Here is a 14,794-nt window from a genome sequence, read left to right as displayed (position 1 = left end):
ATCTAATCAACTAAAAAATGGTCTATTTTTGTGACGTGACAGCGCTTCAAAATACCTGTTTTTTAAACGCTTGTTTCTCATAAATTACAAAATGAAACGTAGGTCTACCCACGGCTCTTCAAACAAGCATTTAATCACCCATTCAATGGTATATAGAAATTGAAGTTTGGTTTAGCATGTGCAGTGATATGTCAAGAAACATAAAAATAGTTCAAACCTGAAATATTTGAAATATAATTATGTAGTTTTTCAAACTCGCCTCTCTCAAAGGTTGGTGCATAAAAATTAAATTTGTTTCAACAAATTTATGATATAGCTAGCTTTTTCAAATAACTTTTTCAATTTTCTCCTAAAACTAGATTTGAAATTTGGTTCTCTGGTGCATAACCTCATGGAATGGGTCATATTTTTCAGCAACATTTTACAACCCGGTTCGTGTGAAACATTTCATCCTGCATGGTATATCTCAATCGAACCACGTGTTCGAGTATGCTCGGAGAACGCGTCCTATGCTGGAACTCGCGAGAAACCCGAACCGTAAATGTTCGTGAACGGTTTTTCTCCTGCGCTCGCTCGCTCGGCCGAATCCGTCTGACAGCAGCCGGTCGATTGCCTCACTGCGGCAATGGCACCCAAGATGTTGCAATGTGGGCAAAGCTTTGTTCAGTACGTAATCAACGGTTCCAGCGGCGACAGTTGCAGTGCAAAACGTTCACAGCATCCGTTTCGTGCGTGTGGAAGGATCTCAAGCGCGGGAAATTCGCACTTGATTTCCGCATCCGCGTGGAATTGTTCAGCGGAGCAAAAGAATACGGCTCGAGTGCGTTGGTGCGCGGAATAATTCATTCGTGCCGAGAATTATGTGGAATTATTTTTCGGGGCTTCGCTCCATCGTCAGACGTTTTATGGGAGGGATTCTCTTGCGGATGTAGTTTCTCCGCCCGTCGTTGTTACAACCGGAGAATTAGGCGAAGCAAATTTCATTGGAGCAGTTCCGGCGCCCACTTGCAACAATAGCGCTGGCAGAGAGGGAAGCAGATAAAGTTTCGCACATTGTTGAAAGTTCGGGCTCTTCAAGGGACGCTGTGACGAAACGAAGTGTGTATCCGCAGGGAATAATCGTTTGGTGAATTGTTACGGTGCTCGACGAATTCTTGCTGCTACATTGTGTGGTCCCTGTCGAAGCCTTTTGAAGAGGTTTGCGTGAGTGAAAATTGTAAAATTCATTAATCACAAAAAAAGGAGAACATGAAGTGTTTACTTGAAGTGTGTACTTTGGAATTAATTGCTGATTAGTTGTTACAGCTACAGCGTTATTAATAGAAGTGTTGAACGATAAATAAATAGATCGGTTGAGCGGAATATGTGATGAGAATATACAACTAAGCCCCAATTTGAGTAATTTGTGTACCAGATGAATGTTTACAACAATATATAACAATCAGTTATTGAATTGAATTGCAATTGCCTTCGGCACAATGAAGGATTCTACTTTAAATGCGCTATTGAAACAAATCTGAGCAGTGGCAAGTTACAAAGATCATTTAGCGATGGGTTCGCTTGCGATTGGATTGTAGCAAGCTGAATTTTGTAAAACGTGAGTATCATTCAATGAGATTTGTTCATTTATATTGTTTCTTATGTAGCGTATCAAATATTATTCGATTCTATTTGGGTAAAGTGAACTTTTCTTGATAAGTCGATCGATACAAGAAGTTCACGTCTTTCGATGGACGCGTATGGAGATTTGAATTATTCATAGATAATCGGTTTGAAAGACAAATCTAACACTGCCAAAAACATTAAGATGTAAAAACGTTAAAAACGTTGAAATAGTATTAGTATTTAATTATTTTTCATAGAAACTGGAATCTTGGTCCCATACTATACTACAGGAAAAACTGTTTTTGTGCGGTTGCTTTTTGTACGATTTTTCATTTGTTTAGGTGCGATTTTATTATTTGTGCGATTAGTTTGTGTAATTCAAGACCCAATGTCATAATAAAATCGCACAAATGAGAAATCACCCAAAAAGGGACCGCACAAAAACAGACAAATGTAGGAAGCATAATCAACAAAGCTTCCTTCCTATGAATCGCCCGATAGAAACTGTTTTCGTTCATAACACAATCAAGGCTCACATATTCTGATGCGGGAAGATTATTATGAATAGTACATGAAGGGTTACAATTTTGCAAAGGTTTTTAAGTAATTGATTGATTGATTGTGTTATTAACTCTTTCTTATGGGATATAAATGATATGGCGTGAATACCCCTGAAACCCTGTACTTATTACATCGATATGCAGTTTGCTTTGTCCTAGAATACCAATAATGTTAACGAATGTTTTTTGAAAAATATATTACATAATGTTTCCAAGAAGATTTCTAGATCCTTTCTTGCCATTGTGGCAACAATACACGAACTGGTAATGTGTCGCAATCTATTTCTCTATGTCAATGCACGCATTGCACTGAGTATTTATCGCGTTCCCAGCGGTCTTTTCGCTTTTAACACACATACTTGGTCACATGCGATTAAATATTTTTTCCACCAGCACCCACTGTTATTCCATATTCATTTAACCACAAAATTATATATAAACAACATAAAAACAACAAAAATGGCAATATCTACAAGCAACAAATGTCATGCTCCATGTTGTTCAGTGTTGCCCCAGTTGTATCTTACCTATAAACATCTTCCGCCATTCAACCAGCACTAAACATGCGTCCCACAGAGAACGCACGCGGTAACACACATATGCATCGATGAAAATGAAACATCGCGAGAATGAGAATATGTTTCTCAAATTCTCAGCCAAAACCATTAACAAAGCTAGAAGATGGCTGCACCAGAACGGGATGACATGCGCATGACAGCAAATACAAATGGCAACTAGGGAAGTAAAGAGAGTGCGCTATTTTTACGTACAAGATATGAACAAATTGAAAATTTCGCGCAACGAAAACAAGCAACACACATAAAGCCAAATACTGGTGGCTCAAAGCGACTTAATATATACACACCTGTAATCATTTGGCATTCTTCTCAAAATAAACTCCTCTGTTAGTATTATAGGCCTCGATGTGTTGATTGCAGTGCAAGAGGCACAGCGAGTGGAATATTCACTCGCGTCCACATCTCGAGGGGACAAATCTTAGTTAATATCAGATTCGATTGATATGTATATTTGGGTGAAAATGAACGTGGTCATTTCCAATTTCAAAAAATTACCCCACAAAAAATGTTCACCACCTCGAAAAAACACCCTATGCTAAATATCAGCTCAATCGGACTTAAAGGAGAGTGGCGCAAAGCGGTCGAAGTTTGAGTTTTTTGAAAATCGAAAAATCACCCAAGGAAGGAGTAAAGGAAATCGGGGTTTTCGAATTTTTTTTATGTCAGATGTCTTAAAAATGCATGAAACGAGATCTAGTGTCATCTTTTTTTTTTTGTCAAAAATCGGCACTCTGGAAAATAGTTTTTTTTTCGTAATACGAAACGAAAAGTATGGTTTTGGGTGTAAATAAAAATATTTATTGAGCTGAGCTGAAATTTGACATAGGGTGTTTTTTCGAGGTAGTGAACATTTTGTATAGGGTAGCTTTTCGGAATTTTAAGGTCGATTTTTTCCCACACATTCATTGCCACCCTAAAGCATATCGACAAAACCCGTTCGCAGCGGAAATAGTTAAAAAACGTAATTAACATTAACTTAGTTTCAGAAAAACATGACGTGTTTTCTTTTTTGGAACCCATAACGAAAGACGTCATTCTACATCAGAAACGATACACTATTGATACACTAGTAGGATTGCCTCAGAAGATCAGGAATTCGTAAATTACGCGAAAACGAAACGCGACGATGGAAGCTGCAGATAGAGTATACTTCTAATAAACAATCCTTTTATTTTCTAGACAAGTAAAACAAATATTCCGATACAGAAGATCTCGCGAATACATTGACATTTAACTGAGATACAATTTCTAATTATGTTTGGAAGATTATAACTATACCCTGTCCAACTTTCATAAGACCACCCTATATATCTTACCTAACAGTTCGGCTGAAAATTTTATAAGGTAACATAGTAAAACTATTTTTTTTTTTTTGGCAAAATTCAGTTTTATTTTTCAACATAATTGCCTTCGAGGGCGAGACAGCGATTATAGCGATCTTGCCACTTTTCGATACCATTTTTATAGTACTCTTTTGGTTTTTCCAAAATAGGCTTCAGCTTCGGTAATCACTTCACCATCGGTCTTAAATTTCTTGCCAGCGAGCATTCTCAGATCTGCGAACAGAAAACAGTCGATGGGGGCCAGATCTGGAGAATACGATGGATACGATGGAAGAGTCAATGTTTTAATACATTTTTCAACTCATTAAGATGTATTTATTTAAGAATCGATAGAATCGAATTTCTAGACTTCAATATACTTATTTTTACCCATAGAAGTTGGACAGAGTGTATATTTGAATTGATGAAAGAATAACAAAACATGTTGTTTTCACTTATGCAAAACAAAACTACTTTCTTGTCAACCTTCCTCTTACTCCGAGCACTTCAAACGTAAAGTCAAATCCGTAGGTTGCATGAAAACGATCCAAATTCGAGGAAGGCCAAGGCGGTGAAGTTGACAGGCACAGTTTTTTGCGCATTCGTCTTGAAAATTGTGAGGATTTTTCACATAACATATGACGAAACCAGAGAGGCGTTTTTCTTCGTTTTTGAGTTATGATTTTTCAAAGTTAATCGATGGTCACTTTTTTCCAAAAATGACTTTGCTCAAAAGTTTATTACTTTTGAACTACTGGACCGATTCAGATGATCGATATATCAAATTAAAGCCAATTAGCTAGTCTTTTTTTTTTTGAAAAAATGAAACATTTGCCAATTTATTGAATTCTAGTCGCATGCATACAGTCTAGTCGCATAGAAATATTGAACGAAGATTGAAAACATGTTAACTTTAAAAAATCATAACCTAAAAACGAAAAATAACATATCTCTGATTTTTGGATATGTTATGTAAAAAAACGGCAAACGCAATAGCTAAACAGGAAGGTTTAACCGAACAAGATGGGAATATCGAGTGATAACAAAAACACAACACCAAAGGTTCTTTCCAGAACCATCAACATATTCATAAAGAGTAAACAGTAAACTAATCCATTTTTCAGGTAGATAGGTAGGTATTCACGTAGGAGAAGAAAATAAAACAATATATTTAAAATATATATTTAACAAAAGCTGTCCCCTTTGTATAGTCCTACGTCACTCCGGTTATGTCCCCGACATTACCCACCCGTCTTTTTTTAGTCTATTTGATGTTTGCGCTAACGAAATTGATCTTTGTTCGAAAGTGGAAATGGATTTTAATGTGATAAATCGCGCTCCTATATCTTCTTCTATCTATATAAACAAAAATGGATCGCCGAATGTGTTGATGAGAGCAAAACTCGAGAGAGGAATTATCCGATTTAGGACTGTCTTTATTCTATCAAATTTTGTGTATCAAACATTTATTCCATGTTACGGAGAAACATGTTATTTGCAAGTGGTTGAAAAATCTTGAACGTGAATTGTGTCTGAAAATAATACCCTAATAATAATATTATAATGACGAGTTTTGGTAGAAGTACTAGGAATTTTATAGTAAAAGGTTATTTTAAAGGGTAGTTTTTTTTACTTAAATATAAACATGTTGCCTTAATTCTATGGTCAATACGGTAGGTAACTGGACAAACCCTTAGAACATTTTAATGATCTGTCAATGTCAAAACGTTAGTCAAAATAAACATTTCCATCATGATGGAGTACACGAGCAACGTCAAAGTTGAAACTTTAAGAGCGTTTGATCCAATTCTCGGCCGTAATAAGTGCGATTCACATACAACATACACGTCACGTTCACGTCCCGTCACGTCACGATACGTCAATGATTCTACCATGCAATTCTCATGAAAACATTCACATACACCAGCAACGTAACGACCCGTCAGCATACGTTCAACGAAAACGACCGGTAGGGTTTGTAGAAAAGAATAATTGACGGAGACGGACGGCTCGTTTGGTTTTTGTCTGGGCTTTGTGTCTCGGCTTTTGTTTTTATTTGGTTATACAGTAATTTACATCTACATCGACATTAAGCTAATTAAACAGATCTGTGATGCAACAAGTTTAATTAGACATTTTTATCTCTAGTTGGACATTTTTGTAAACATTGAGTTCGGGGCCCAAATTATGGCCCCACATTGAAAGTCGCCACCAGTCGCAAATGTCCAATTACTGGTCAAAACCGACTCCAATGCGAAACTGAGTGGTGCCTCAGCATATCGCTTTATAAGTAACTAACTGTACTTTTTATGCCAACATATCTCTTAGCTCCAAATTTCGGAGTGAAAATCATTCGCGATTAGTTGAAAGAATTATTCTATTTATTATTGTTATTGCATAAGGGTCGGACTTCGGGGTTTAAGCATTTAAATAATTGAATTCTCGCGTAACTTTTGAAAAGGTCCTATGTAACAAATGTAAACAAATCGAGTTAATGGATGCATGCTATTAGTCATTGAATGCATTACAAAAACAATCGTTCACGTATCTATTTTCTTCATCTTTTTATCGCCGATACAAAAAATATCCAATGTACAGATTCGTATTTTAAGCACCCGGCTGTTACTTCGGACGCCACTTTCCGCCGATGCCCGAAACGTCCGAAGTAACAAAGCAGTCAAAACAACACGAAGTCGTACTTCGGTCGTTTTAAGTTTTTGTTTCTTACAGTAGTTGTTATCGATTTCAGTTCAATTCAACGGGTGATAACAATAATAATCTGTCTTTAGAACGAAATGCTGATTTTTGGATTGTTGTTTAGTAGTTAGTTTCAAATTCTTATCGTACAACGTAATATGTCCAATGTGCAAACGCGGACAGTCAAAACGACCAATGTAACATTTTTCGCTCATTGGCTTCAACTTTAATTTAATTTGTTTTTTTGGACTATAGGCTGTAAGCCCGTTAGCCTTCTTAAAATTAAACGTGAATACAGAACTAAACATAAAACATACAAACTTAGAATTTATACATTCAGTTGGTCTCTAAAATATAATCTTAATCTTCTTCGAATTTCTTCTGATGTCATATTTACAGAAACAACATTTTGCAGCACGTTGAACTCACGCATAAATCTGGCTGTCGGTTCATGCTGGGTGTAATTTCTGTTCCTCAGGGGTGGGTCAAACATCCTCCGTCGACGAAGAGAAACGGGGCTGGTGTTAAAACGAATCCTGTCGTAGAGACGCGGGCTTTTGATCCGTCCGTTCAACTTTAAACTCAAATTACGGCACAACAGCTACGATTGGTTTTGGAGAGTTATTCTTGATCGCTAGTGGTGAGGGGAGCGATAAAGGTACGCTGTTAAGACAATACGCGGAATAATGTTCGGGTCTTCAACTTCGTTTTTCTCGAGTTGACGAAAATGTTACATTGGACCTTTTCAAAAGTTACGCGAGAATTCAATGATTCTCATTGAATTTTTCAAAAATTTAGAACTGATTCTAGGCATGCTGATTTGAAAGAGGGCATTGCAATTTAAAATTGTTGTAGGTGGCGACACCATGAATAAAATTAAATAAATCATTCGTTTGGCATTTGACGTGACGGTGCTGGTGGAAGCATTGACTGCATGTGTGAATTGGTGGAGACGTTGACGGAACGTAGACGTTCTTCTCCGTAACGTGCTATGTGAATCGCACAATAATCGTCTCAGCCGGCAGACTGTGCATAGTTTAGTGATCAAATTTGAGTCTACATTTTCGCTGCCAACGAAAAGACGCCCCACACAAAAATATCTCAACCACTAGTGCATCCATCCGAAATGACCCAAATCAGTCAATTGCATGGCGTTCTCAAGAATAGGGCATCTCCCAAGCCTCATTGTGGCGTATTTACCTTACAAGAAAAATTGACTCAAGAAATAAAGCCACTTGACCATGCAAAAAACCGAAACTTATCCGATTAGGCTCTGGTGAATCTTGAAGGAAATTATGATTTTCATCACAAAATCGTCTTCAACGTACAAGAGTACAAGAAATGTTTCTGTGATAGTATGGCACCCCTCCCTCCACTGGAATGGAGATGGTTTTCCATAAAAATATTACACATATTTCAAACAAACATATTCCAACCAAACATGACAATTAAAAATTTTCGGAAAACTCAGAAGGAAAATTCGGAAAATTTAATTCGCATATGTTTTACAATTACATAGTGACAAGCGTTGTTAGTCCATTTAATGTTTGCGCTAGCGAAATTGATCTTTGTTCGCAACTGGAAATGTATTTTAATGTGATAAAACGCACTTTTACATTTTCTTCTGTCTATATAAATAAAAATGGATCGCCGAATGTGTTGATAAGAGCAAAACTCGAGGAAGGGATTGTCCAATTTAGGTCTGTCTCTATTCTATCATATTTTCTGTGTCAAAAATTTATTCCATGTAACGGAGAAACATGCTATTTGCAAGTGGTTGAAAAATCTTGAACGAGAATTGTGTCTGAAAATAATCTGATATTATAATGATGAGTTTTTGTAGAAGTACTAAGAGTTTTATAGTAAAATGTAATTTTAAAGGATCGATCAACGATCAATCAACGAACAGTTCTGCGATTAGACCCATGAACGTGCGCTCAGTAAGAAAACGTGAATGTTTGAAGGTATTGATAACAAAAAAATGAATTTTGGGCGAAGCGTAGTTTGCCGGGTCAGCTAGTGTATAATAAATCAATATTTATACCCACACTCGTTCTGTTAGAATTAATTTTTAACGCTGTAACGACTACTAAGACATTATTTATTACTCAGCTGATGAAACAAGTTAGAAGGATAAGGAAAGAATGGGAAAAAGTTGTACTCAAGCACGATAAAAAAAAATTCTTGTCAAATGGAACAATGTGAGTCGTATCCAACGAAGAGCATTTCAAAATGCAATCCTTTGATATAAGTTTGAACATTGAACAGGAAAAGAAAAGTCTTCATTCAAGTACTGATTGTGTCTCGTGATAAACATTGTGCTGGATGAAACAATTATTAGTGGAAAATATACTGGGAAGATGAATAGATAAATGTCAAGCACAGAACTCCACTCAAATATTCATAACCTAATCCCACAGTGGAAGTATCAGATCAGGCTAATAAATCATAAACAATACAAAATTTCGACTTTCCGGCTATGATATATAGGCTGCATTCGTAATGGCCTCAAGTTTGAACAACGTTCAAACTTTGCTCGTTAATGTGAAGAACAATGATTCATTGAAAATCCTGAAGTGTTGAGACAGCAATCGTTAATATCCCAGCCGGCGTCGTTCCACTTTTGTTTCGTTTCAATGTCTTTTTTACGGAAAATCATCCTCATCTTTTCTGCTCCATCACTATATAGCTTTAACTTTCATGATAATGTAGATGTGATCAATTTTGTCCACTCCTTTTTTTGCATCCCCAATCAAGCATGAATAATAAAATATATACTGTACTACATACCCATTGAAGAAAAAAGTTACAGGAGGGTTGTGTCCGAGATACGACCGCATAGTTGATGCAGGATTGATTTTGGATATGTTGGAAAAACTACATCGGTAAACCTTTTGATAATAATTTGCTGACCCTAAAAAATGCCGTTTTGTTTGGTTGTTCGGTATTGTTTGTTCACTACACCAGTGTTTACCGAGTGATGATGATAGAAGGATGGTAAACAGTCGATGGATGGTGCGCAATGAGGTACATATAGAGGTGGAGCAGTAGGCGAAGTATATCTGTATTGGCAAGCAAAATATCGTGTCGTAATTATTTGCATTCAATATGGAATGTATATGGAAGAAACAAAACAATGTTGAAAGTTCTCACGATTGCATGATATTTTGAGCCAAAATTTTCACGAAATCATTCAACTGTTTGTTTTTTAACAGATGACAATTGTATCATGGCTTATTTCGATTATCTATGTGGTAAAAAGATCCAGAGAACAATCGTATGCTTAGTTCATGAAATCAGTAACATTTCCGGCGAAATTCTGATTAATTGGCAATTATTCTCTCACAACATACACACCGAAACTAAGAGCCCTCGAAACATACACTTCATAACGTTAAAATAATGAAACTTCGTTTGTTTCTATGAACGCGGGGGAGTGAAAATGGCACATGTAAATATCACTTTTATCCGTCTTTTTCGACGTGATTTCACAAATATTCATTGCACACTATTACATAAGCCTCATATTCAGCGGAAACTCTAAAAAAATTTACGTTTTTAATTGATAAATTACTTCCTAAAAATAGCATTTTCACATGAATTCGGAGGGCAATCAAAGATAAACACAACGACTGACGTCACTATTTGAGAAATAGTTATGGCAGCGCATGCTATGTCGCACGAAACTCTACCATCTTCATTACCTTTTTTCCAGGACATTGGATGGTGCGTATCAGATATAAGATGCCGAAGTGGAACAAGATATGATGAAAACCGCCCTCTGTGATCTTTGACGAGATACCTCCTATGTTATGCATGGATGAAATAAAGAAAAAACTCACCAATATAATATAAGAAAATTACCAATACCGAACGCAATTATCAATTTTTCTCATCAGTAAAAACTTGTTACTTTAATATAGAGAAAACATATTTGAAATGGAAAAGGTGATTTTCCCTTATAATTTTTACTTTCTGAGTGTTTATTCAACCCAATTCGAATTTTAATTGGATTAACAACACCTATACTATACTATGTGTAGAGCATACGAGAAATCACTTTTTCTAATATTTCTTCACTTTTCTAATTTTTCTCGCCGTATAAACTTTCATTGTGTGAAAATGAACACAACAAAATAGACAACTTGAACCATACGACCCGTTCTGGAGCGGGAACACACCTCGGTTATTTATAAAAATTGGAATAAATCATTTCATATATCAAGTTATTTTAACACAACTGCTACCATATAAAATTCTACACTTACACTTGAGCTAAATTTTTCAACGATCGGTCATTGATATGAAATTTCACGAAGCAACCAATATTAAAGTTCCTAATTAAAATTTTATTTGCTAGAATTAATCATATCACTTACCTTATAAATAAAATCGCTAAAAAATAAAGCGCGGTCGTCGTGAACAGTCGTAAACGGTCGTAAATGTTCGTATTCTTGACGTAAACACAAACATAGTGAGAGAGTGAGCAGTGAGCAGCTGCGATGCGTTTTTTGTGTGAGAGAGTGTGTGCGTCTACGTGTGTTCGTTTGCGTGTACATTTGCGTGTATGTGTTTGTGTGTGCGTGTGTGTTTTTTTTTTTTTTTTTTTTTTTATAGAGGTGAGGAACGCTCTTCCAGCCTTATCTGGGAAGGGATAACCCAGACGTCGAGTGGGGATCGCACCCACAAAAACCAAGCCCTCTACTCGTAGCCTCATTCCCCCCGGGACCACATCAAGGCGACTACTTCAGGGGGCGGCTGTGCTCATGCACTTCACGAGTTTTCAACGCTAACTAGCGTTGATCCTTCCCTTTTTCTCTATACATCTCATTTACGTTTCCGTTGTACTCCGCCACGCACATCCGCAGCACAGGCTTCCTTTTACCCGTCGAGACGTGTACCGATTAGGAATTGCCCTCCAACTTGACGCGCAACCCGTCACAGTCACCCTCGCGGGGTTTCTCACCTGTCGAGACGTGAACCGATTAGGAAGCGCCCTCCATCTTGACGCGCGCCCCGTCACAGCCACCCTCGCAGGATTTCTCTTCCCAACGGAGCGCCGATTAGGCAGTGCCCTCCAACATAACGCGCACTCCGTCACAGCAACTCTCGTGGGGGTACCCACCGATTTGATGATGCTCTCCTAGGCTCTCGCTCCGCCGAAACGACCCTCGCAATGTTCCTCTCTCAATCCACCCACAGGCATTGCCAGCATTTTCTTGACCCTGCTCTCCAGATTCCGCTTATCCGTCGAGACGTGTACCGATTAGGAATTGCCCTCCAGCTTGACGCGCAACCCGTCACAGTCACCCTCGCGGGGTTTCTCACCTGTCGAGACGTGAACCGATTAGGAAGCGCCCTCCAACTTGACGCGCGCCCCGTCACAGCCACCCTCGCAGGATTTCTCTCCCAACGGAGCGCCGATTAGGCAGTGCCCTCCAACATAACGCGCACTCCGTCACAACGACTCTCGTGGGGTACTACACTTTGCAACAGCCCTCGCATTTGTTCCTCTTCTATGGTCAGGGGTTATTACTACGCTGGTCGGCCCTCCACTTCCGCTGTAGCTCGGACATGATGTGTATGATTACACTGTTCACAGCGTTCCAGGTGCCCTCGTCGCGACACATTTTCTCTACTATGTTCCCGGCATGAAGGGCAGGCAGCCCCTCGCGTCTTGCGGTGAACCTGGGACACACAAATACCACGTGTTCTGGTGTTTCCTCCACATCTTCACACTCCGGACAGAGTGGCGACGTTGCGTGCCCGAACCGGTGCAAATATTGCCTGAAGCAGCCATGTCCAGACAGGAACTGTGTCAGATGAAAATTCACCTCCCCGTGCTTCCTGTTCAGCCAGGTCGATAGAACCGGTATGAGCCGATACGTCCACCTGCCTTTCTCCGCAGTGTCCCATTCCTGCTGCCACTTCAAGAGTGATTCTACTCTCGCTGTTTTCCGGATACCCCTGATTTCCTTTCGTCTGTAGCACTCTCTGTCTTCCGCCAGAGTTATGCCAATAGGGATCATGCCGGCGATAACGCAGACTGCCTCCCACGAGATCGTCCTATACGCGCTCGCAACTCTCATCGCCATGAGCCGAAACGTACGGTCCAGTTTTCTACGATTCCGGTGGGTTTCGAGAGCCGCCGACCAGGCTGGTGCTCCGTACCGCAGTATGGACGAGGATACAGCAGCCAGGAGACGCCTTTTGCTACTGCAAGGTCCTGCGTTATTCGGCATTATTCTCGCTATCGCGCTAATGGACTTCTCTGCTTTCTCGCAGACGTAGTCGACGTGGTTGTTGAAATTCAGCCGGTCGTCGATCATAACTCCCAAGTATTTCAACCTACGCTTAGAAGTTATCACGTGTTCCCCGACTGTGATTTCCGCTCGCTGCACGGCTTTGCAGTTACTCACCAACAATACTTCCGTTTTATTATGAGCAATCTGCAGTTTCGCTGCTTGCATCCAGTTCTCTACTGAGACGATGGACTCGATTGCAAGCATCTTCACCTCTTCGAGTGTCTCGCCTGCCACTGTGAGAGCGATATCATCCGCGAAGCCCACGATCTCCACGCCTTTGGGAAGCTTCAGATTCAGTACTCCGTTATACATTACGTTCCAGAGCGTTGGGCCCAGGATAGAGCCTTGTGGTACTCCGGCCGTTATATTCAACGTTGTCTGCCCCGTGCTCGTCTCGTAGACTAGGACGCGGTTCTGGAAGTAGCTTCCTAGAATTCTGCACAGGTACCCAGGAACCTTCATACGGTGTAGGGACTCGGCAATGGCTTCCCAGCTAGCGCTGTTGAAAGCATTCCTCACGTCGATCGTTACTATAGCACAATGTCGGTCGCCCCTCCGCTTTTGCTGTGACGCCTTCTCTGCCTTTTCAACCACTGTCCGGATAGCATCAACGGTGGACCTACCTTTCCGGAATCCAAACTGCATCTTTGACAGACCATGGTCACTCTCCGTACATTTCGTCAGTCTGTTGAGGATAATCCTTTCCAAGAGTTTCCCAAGAGTATCCAGCAGGCATATAGGTCTATAGGATGTTGGTACCCCCGGGGGCTTTCCTGGTTTTGGCAGCAACACTAACTTTTGGATCTTCCATTTCTTAGGAAAGTGACCATCATCCAAGCATTTCTGTAGCACTATCCTGAAAATGTACGGGAACGCCTGAATCGCCGTTTTCAAGGCCGCGTTGGGGATTCCGTCGGGGCCGGGCGCTTTGTTTACCTGCAGTCTCTTCGCCACTGCTACCAGCTCTTCACTGGAAACTTGAGAACGTTCGGTAGCTATTTCGGCGTACGGTGTCGGTGGCCATATCGTAGGATCATGCATCGGAAATAAACCCTCCACAATGACCTTCAGCTTCTCGGGACACGATTCGACGGGCGTCACAGGTCCTCTGATCTTCGCCATCACGACTCGATACGCGTTGCCCCATGGGTTGGCATCTGCATCTCGGCACAGCTCCTTGAAACAGTTCGCTTTGCTCAGTGTAATTCCCCGTTTTAAGGCGGCTCTAGCTGCTCGGTACACCGTATTTCGTTCCTCTCTATCAGCGCTATTTCGTGCTCTCTGAACGCGTCTTCTGGCTTGAAGACAGCTAGCGCGAAGGTTGCGAAGAGAGTCGTTCCACCAGTAAGCTGGGCGTCTTCCATTTTTTGGTACAACTTTCCTCGGCATGGTAGTGTCGCATGCTCTCACCAGTAGATCTGTCAACTTTTCTGCGTTCCAATCTGAAGCTCCGCCAGCTAGACGAAGTGCTTCGACGAAAAGGTCATTGTCGAAAGCATTCGTCTTCCACTTCCGCTCACCGCTTGTTGTCCTCCGAACTAGCACGTGGTTTCGTTGACCGATTCTGTACCGGATCGCCTGGTGATCACTGTGCGTATACGACTCGCACACTTTCCACTCCGTACTCGCCAACAGCGACGGACTGCAAAAAGTAACGTCGATGATGGATTCGCGCCCATCTTTCCGGAAAGTGCTAGTGGTACCTTCGTTTAGTAACGTTACTTCCA

The 14,794-nt window shown here is 40.2% G+C and overlaps 1 protein-coding gene across 3 annotated transcripts in view; it reads left to right on the top strand.

Moving 5' to 3' along the window:
• Nucleotides 1-632: 632 nt before the first annotated feature.
• The window catches only part of LOC129778752 (neural cell adhesion molecule 1-like), a 69,219-nt gene continuing 55,057 nt past the window's right edge, over nt 633-14,794 (top strand). For all 3 annotated transcript variants that reach the window (XM_055785847.1, XM_055785848.1, XM_055785846.1), the window contains exon 1: nt 633-1,597. The gene's annotated coding sequence lies outside the window, so the exon portion shown is untranslated. The remainder of the gene's footprint in view (nt 1,598-14,794) is intronic.

This window comes from Toxorhynchites rutilus, chromosome 3 (genome assembly GCF_029784135.1).
Source record: "Toxorhynchites rutilus septentrionalis strain SRP chromosome 3, ASM2978413v1, whole genome shotgun sequence".
NCBI lineage: Eukaryota > Metazoa > Arthropoda > Insecta > Diptera > Culicidae > Toxorhynchites > Toxorhynchites rutilus.
The sequence above is the reverse complement of the archived record's forward strand: the minus strand, read 5'-3'. Positions and strand labels throughout refer to the sequence as shown.